The sequence below is a fragment of the Liolophura sinensis genome, unplaced genomic scaffold (genome assembly GCF_032854445.1).
Source record: "Liolophura sinensis isolate JHLJ2023 unplaced genomic scaffold, CUHK_Ljap_v2 scaffold_630, whole genome shotgun sequence".
Classification (NCBI taxonomy): Eukaryota; Metazoa; Mollusca; class Polyplacophora; order Chitonida; family Chitonidae; genus Liolophura; species Liolophura sinensis.
In genome coordinates, this window is record NW_027018565.1 from 1800 (window position 1) to 8901 (window position 7102).

At 41.2% G+C, this 7102-nt stretch overlaps 1 long non-coding RNA gene across 1 annotated transcript; it reads left to right on the forward strand.

Annotated features, from left to right (window-relative positions):
- Positions 1 to 1867: 1867 nt before the first annotated feature.
- On the forward strand, positions 1868 to 5416 carry LOC135481713 (uncharacterized). The gene is made up of 4 exons (XR_010446178.1): positions 1868 to 1929; positions 2428 to 2548; positions 4729 to 4826; positions 5325 to 5416. It is a non-coding gene; the product is annotated as an uncharacterized LOC135481713 (long non-coding RNA).
- The last annotated feature ends 1686 nt before the right edge of the window (positions 5417 to 7102 follow it).

A 7102-nucleotide genomic window follows, 5' to 3' on the forward strand; every position in this document is an offset into this window, starting at 1 on the left:
CTTTTCTAAAACATTTGACCTGGTTAAGATATTTTCAACGGTATGTGCACTACAGAGCTTTGAACTTGGTGCTTGAGGACGGACAAACAGACACATTTCCAAGATAGGGGTACCCCAAGTTAAATTCCTCCTACTGAAAAGTTTTTGCATGTATCAAGCTGTAACTTTATGTGTGAGGTTTAGAGGTAGTAAGCATTATGTGGTGCAAAAATGATTGATTTTAAAAAAAGTTGGCTGGTGTGATCTGTCCACTTGTGCCAAAACATGTAATATGTCACTGTGTGCTCAGATTTGGCAACAGCCTGATAATATTTGGTGGGTACATCTGCGATGTGGTTTGCATTGACATGGAACTTGATTGAGCAGTTTTAAAGCTTTTTAATTCTATATTTTCCCCACATATCCATTTTGTCTAAAAATCGGCTAAAGCGCTCTGTGGTCAAGGGTAGTACAGGAGTATAAACAGACTGGAACAAACACAGACAATGTTTCATTGTTCCTGGTTTTTAAAATGTCTCTTTTGGGGCTGACATTTGATAAATAATGCAAAATTTGAGTGCTGCGAGTGAAATTGGAGTATGTGGCTGATAGATAGGGTGGTGTGATTAAGGATGGTCAATAAGGCCTTGCATCACATATAAGGGCCCAGCCTCACACAGCTGGATAAAAACACATCAGCAGATTAATTTACTTGGCTAGAGTAGTAGAGAGGGCCAGTGTGCATTTAATTTACAAACCAAGTCAGGTTCCTCCCATGTGTGCCACCACACACTAGGTAAATGTGCTTCAAATCATCCTGCAGGTCACAAAACATGAAAAACAGGCATCTCTGCTGAAACACTGTCTGCTGTTTTGGGCATAGACTTGAAGTGGACAAGGTAAATTTTCCTCTTTAAACTTAAAAATAAACCACTGTAGGCATGTAGTTTTCATTGCATGTGTATATTCATTCCTCTGACAAGTTACATGTGCACTCACACAGTATGTGTGGCGTTGGAACAAAAATGATCAATTTCAAGTTTCTAGCATACATGTGAGTGTGATCTGTTGGAATATTGCCCTTGTGAAAATGAGTCTCTGCCCCACCAGGTGTCTGTTTTTCCACCAGAACATAGTACGCTGTTCCTGCGACATCTCAAGGAGTTTTTGTTTTAGTATCTGGCCCAGTGTGGCATCCACCTCCCTGGGCAACTGGGATTTTTTTTATGTTTCCAATGTCCTCACACACAAGTTAGAAATTAGACAGCTACATATGTCTTTCACATCCTAGTTTAATACCTATTGAGCTTTTGTCTTGGTTTCCCTCTTTAGATCTTGTCTCCCAAACATGGCGTCAGTGAACTTTGCCTGGTTTATGCATATATTGAACTGGGATCTACCTAGGTGAGTGGGGTCTGCTAGCCGTTCAGCTTCCTCAAAGGCCTGACCATTCGGATGCAGTCTTCGACTCCTTTGGCCGACCTAGAATCCCCGTCATTGGTCCGGTACTACACCATGACACATACCCCTCCGGCCCCCCCACCCCCCCAACCGGGAAAACGTCACAGGTTTCTCATATATGTACGGACAGTTTGAATGTCCATTCCTCATGCCCACCCAGCAACACCCAGTGTGGAACCTGATTACGGATGTAATTTCTCACTGATTATTTGAGGATTTCTGTGTTGTTACAGGTTAAAAAGTATAGCTTTTCCCCTCTTCTTGGGTCCCTTCAACATGTCTTGGGAGGGTTGCCTTGCTGACTGTCTGAATGACCAATGTGCATGTACTGTGTGGCTTTATTTTTGTAAGTGGCAAATTCATATTTCTCCCCTCTACTTATCTCTTGTAGATGCCAGTGTCACACTTTGGTGTTTGTTATGTGGAAAGTACTAATTTAGTCTGAGGCAACAACACAGGTGGTGGGATTCTTTTGCACTGTGAGTTGAGGTAAGCCAGCCAACCAATGGCAGCCATGGGGGAGACGGGAAAGGGGGGTAGTGTGTGTGTGGGGGGGAGTGGGTGATCTTTTAAAGGGTTTTATCATGTGAATCACTATGTAAAAGGGATACTAGTCTTTTCTTTAGCCCTATCCATGGAAACTCTGCCTATGAGCATTTCTATATCAATTTGGATGCATATGTTTACTTTGATGGTGATCAAAATGTACTTTTCTGGAATTTTGAAACTCCGCTTTGCTACCCACCTGTATCACTTTAAGTCAAATTTTGCACAAAGTTGCTAAAAGGTATGTCCTATATTTGCTAAGTGAATTGTCAGATAAATTACCTGTCTTTTGATATATATTTTGACACTTTTGGCTTTTAAGTATTTTCTTAACACTGCTGTAAACAAGAAAATCTACTTGAAAATCCATAATTTTGTAAATGTTTGTCAATGGAAAATGTAAAATACTTTGTCATTGGAATTTTTTCATTTTTCTTGCAGATATACATACCAGCTTTCCAAAACATTTGACCTGGTTAAGATATTTTCAACGGTATGTGCACTACAGAGCTTTGAACTTGGTGCTTGAGGACGGACAAACAGACACATTTCCAAGATAGGGGTACCCCAAGTTAAATTCCTCCTACTGAAAAGTTTTTGCATGTATCAAGCTGTAACTTTATGTGTGAGGTTTAGAGGTAGTAAGCATTATGTGGTGCAAAAATGATTGATTTTAAAAAAAGCTGGCTGGTGTGATAGGACACAGACCCCCATTACAACTTGCGTTTTTCAGTAGGGACGATTGTAGTTCTGTGTATTTTAGGGTGTAAAGTCTTTTTTTGCTGCCAGCCTGCCGTTTTTAGTGTACAAGTGCATGCTTGGTATGAAAATGATGGAAATTGTCTAAGCTTTGCGCAGGTATGAGTTTTAATGGTGAAAGTTTGAAATTCTGGGCGAGAGGACACAAGGAGACAGGTGGTGACGAGGCTGCGAGTGACGTCCCCTTGGCGTTGCTAAGCACCCCTCCCAGCTGCCGGCATGTAAAGGTCCAGATTTTTCCAGTCAACCTATGTCAAGATTTTTACAGCTTCTTTCTCTCAGGCTGGGCCAGGTATGCACCAAAGCTTATTGGCCTCGGAATGTTTGGGACTGAGCTACAGCGCTAAACGTTAACATTGTCGCTTATGGAAAACTAATGGGGGTCTGTGGCCTGATCTGTCCACTTGTGCCAAAACATGTAATATGTCACTGTGTGCTCAGATTTCGCAACAGTCTGATAATATTTGGTGGGTACATCTGCGATGTGGTTTGCATTGACATGGAACTTGATTGAGCAGTTTTAAAGCTTTTTAATTCTATATTTTCCCCACATATCCATTTTGTCTAAAAATCGGCTAAAACGCTCTGTGGTCAAGGGTAGTACAGGAGTATAAACAGACTGGAACAAACACAGACAATGTTTCATTGTTCCTGGTTTTTAAAATGTCTCTTTTGGGGCTGACATTTGATAAATAATGCAAAATTTGAGTGCTGCGAATGAAATTGGAGTATGTGGCTGATAGATAGGGTGGTGTGATTAAGGATGGTCAATAAGGCCTTGCATCACATATAAGGGCCCAGCCTCACACAGCTGGATAAAAACACATCAGCAGATTAATTTACTTGGCTAGAGTAGTAGAGAGGGCCAGTGTGCATTTAATTTACAAACCAAGTCAGGTTCCTCCCATGTGTGCCACCACACACTAGGTAAATGTGCTTCAAATCATCCTGCAGGTCACAAAACATGAAAAACAGGCATCTCTGCTGGAAAACTGTCTGCTGTTTTGGGCATAGACTTGAAGTGGACAAGGTAAATTTTCCTCTTTAAACTTAAAAATAAACCACTGTAGGCATGTAGTTTTCATTGCATGTGTATATTCATTCCTCTGACAAGTTACATGTGCACTCACACAGTATGTGTGGCGTTGGAACAAAAATGATCAATTTCAAGTTTCTAGCATACATGTGAGTGTGATCTGTTGGAATATTGCCCTTGTGAAAATGAGTCTCTGCCCCACCAGGTGTCTGTTTTTCCACCAGAACATAGTACGCTGTTCCTGCGACATCTCAAGGAGTTTTTGTTTTAGTATCTGGCCCAGTGTGGCATCCACCTCCCTGGGCAACTGGGATTTTTTTTATGTTTCCAATGTCCTCACACACAAGTTAGAAATTAGACAGCTACATATGTCTTTCACATCCTAGTTTAATACCTATTGAGCTTTTGTCTTGGTTTCCCTCTTTAGATCTTGTCTCCCAAACATGGCGTCAGTGAACTTTGCCTGGTTTATGCATATATTGAACTGGGATCTACCTAGGTGAGTGGGGTCTGCTAGCCGTTCAGCTTCCTCAAAGGCCTGACCATTCGGATGCAGTCTTCCACTCCCTTGGCCGACCTAGAATCCCCGTCATTGGTCCGGTACTACACCATGACACATACCCCTCCGGCCCCCCCACCCCCCCAACCGGGGAAACGTCACAGGTTTCTCATATATGTACAGACAGTTTGAATGTCCATTCCTCATGCCCACCCAGCAACACCCAGTGTGGAACCTGATTACGGATGTAATTTCTCACTGATTATTTGAGGATTTCTGTGTTGTTACAGGTTAAAAAGTATAGCTTTTCCCCTCTTCTTGGGTCCCTTCAACATGTCTTGGGAGGGTTGCCTTGCTGACTGTCTGAATGACCAATGTGCATGTACTGTGTGGCTTTATTTTTGTAAGTGGCAAATTCATATTTCTCCCCTCTACTTATCTCTTGTAGATGCCAGTGTCACACTTTGGTGTTTGTTATGTGGAAAGTACTAATTTAGTCTGAGGCAACAACACAGGTGGTGGGATTCTTTTGCACTGTGAGTTGAGGTAAGCCAGCCAACCAATGGCAGCCATGGGGGAGACGGGAAAGGGGGGTAGTGTGTGTGTGGGGGGGAGTGGGTGATCTTTTAAAGGGTTTTATCATGTGAATCACTATGTAAAAGGGATACTAGTCTTTTCTTTAGCCCTATCCATGGAAACTCTGCCTATGAGCATTTCTATATCAATTTGGATGCATATGTTTACTTTGATGGTGATCAAAATGTACTTTTCTGGAATTTTGAAACTCCGCTTTGCTACCCACCTGTATCACTTTAAGTCAAATTTTGCACAAAGTTGCTAAAAGGTATGTCCTATATTTGCTAAGTGAATTGTCAGATAAATTACCTGTCTTTTGATATATATTTTGACACTTTTGGCTTTTAAGTATTTTCTTAACACTGCTGTAAACAAGAAAATCTACTTGAAAATCCATAATTTTCTAAATGTTTGTCAATGGAAAATGTAAAATACTTTGTCATTGGAATTTTTTCATTTTTCTTGCAGATATACATACCAGCTTTCCAAAACATTTGACCTGGTTAAGATATTTTCAACGGTATGTGCACTACAGAGCTTTGAACTTGGTGCTTGAGGACGGACAAACAGACACATTTCCAAGATAGGGGTACCCCAAGTTAAATTCCTCCTACTGAAAAGTTTTTGCATGTATCAAGCTGTAACTTTATGTGTGAGGTTTAGAGGTAGTAAGCATTATGTGGTGCAAAAATGATTGATTTTAAAAAAAGTTGGCTGGTGTGATAGGACACAGACCCCCATTACAACTTGCGTTTTTCAGTAGGGACGATTGTAGTTCTGTGTATTTTAGGGTGTAAAGTCTTTTTTTGCTGCCAGCCTGCCGTTTTTAGTGTACAAGTGCATGCTTGGTATGAAAATGATGGAAATTGTCTAAGCTTTGCGCAGGTATGAGTTTTAATGGTGAAAGTTTGAAATTCTGGGCGAGAGGACACAAGGAGACAGGTGGTGACGAGGCTGCGAGTGACGTCCCCTTGGCGTTGCTAGGCACCCCTCCCAGCTGCCGGCATGTAAAGGTCCAGATTTTTCCAGTCAACCTATGTCAAGATTTTTACAGCTTCTTTCTCTCAGGCTGGGCCAGGTATGCACCAAAGCTTATTGGCCTCGGAATGTTTGGGACTGAGCTACAGCGCTAAACGTTAACATTGTCGCTTATGGAAAACTAATGGGGGTCTGTGGCCTGATCTGTCCACTTGTGCCAAAACATGTAATATGTCACTGTGTGCTCAGATTTGGCAACAGCCTGATAATATTTGGTGGGTACATCTGCGATGTGGTTTGCATTGACATGGAACTTGATTGAGCAGTTTTAAAGCTTTTTAATTCTATATTTTCCCCACATATCCATTTTGTCTAAAAATCGGCTAAAACGCTCTGTGGTCAAGGGTAGTACAGGAGTATAAACAGACTGGAACAAACACAGACAATGTTTCATTGTTCCTGGTTTTTAAAATGTCTCTTTTGGGGCTGACATTTGATAAATAATGCAAAATTTGAGTGCTGCCAGTGAAATTGGAGTATGTGGCTGATAGATAGGGTGGTGTGATTAAGGATGGTCAATAAGGCCTTGCATCACATATAAGGGCCCAGCCTCACACAGCTGGATAAAAACACATCAGCAGATTAATTTACTTGGCTAGAGTAGTAGAGAGGGCCAGTGTGCATTTAATTTACAAACCAAGTCAGGTTCCTCCCATGTGTGCCACCACACACTAGGTAAATGTGCTTCAAATCATCCTGCAGGTCACAAAACATGAAAAACAGGCATCTCTGCTGAAACACTGTCTGCTGTTTTGGGCATAGACTTGAAGTGGACAAGGTAAAATCTACTTGAAAATCCATAATTTTCTAAATGTTTGTCAATGGAAAATGTAAAATACTTTGTCATTGGAATTTTTTCTTTTTTCTTGCAGATATACATACCAGCTTTCCAAAACATTTGACCTGGTTAAGATATTTTGAAGGGTATGTGCACTACAGAGCTTTGAACTTGGTGCTTGAGGACGGACAAACAGACACATTTCCAAGATAGGGGTACCCCAAGTTAAATTCCTCCTACTGAAAAGTTTTTGCATGTATCAAGCTGTAACTTTATGTGTGAGGTTTAGAGGTAGTAAGCATTATGTGGTGCAAAAATGATTGATTTTAAAAAAAGTTGGCTGGTGTGATAGGACACAGACCCCCATTACAACTTGCGTTTTTCAGTAGGGACGATTGTAGTTCTGTGTATTTTAGGGTGTAAAGTCTTT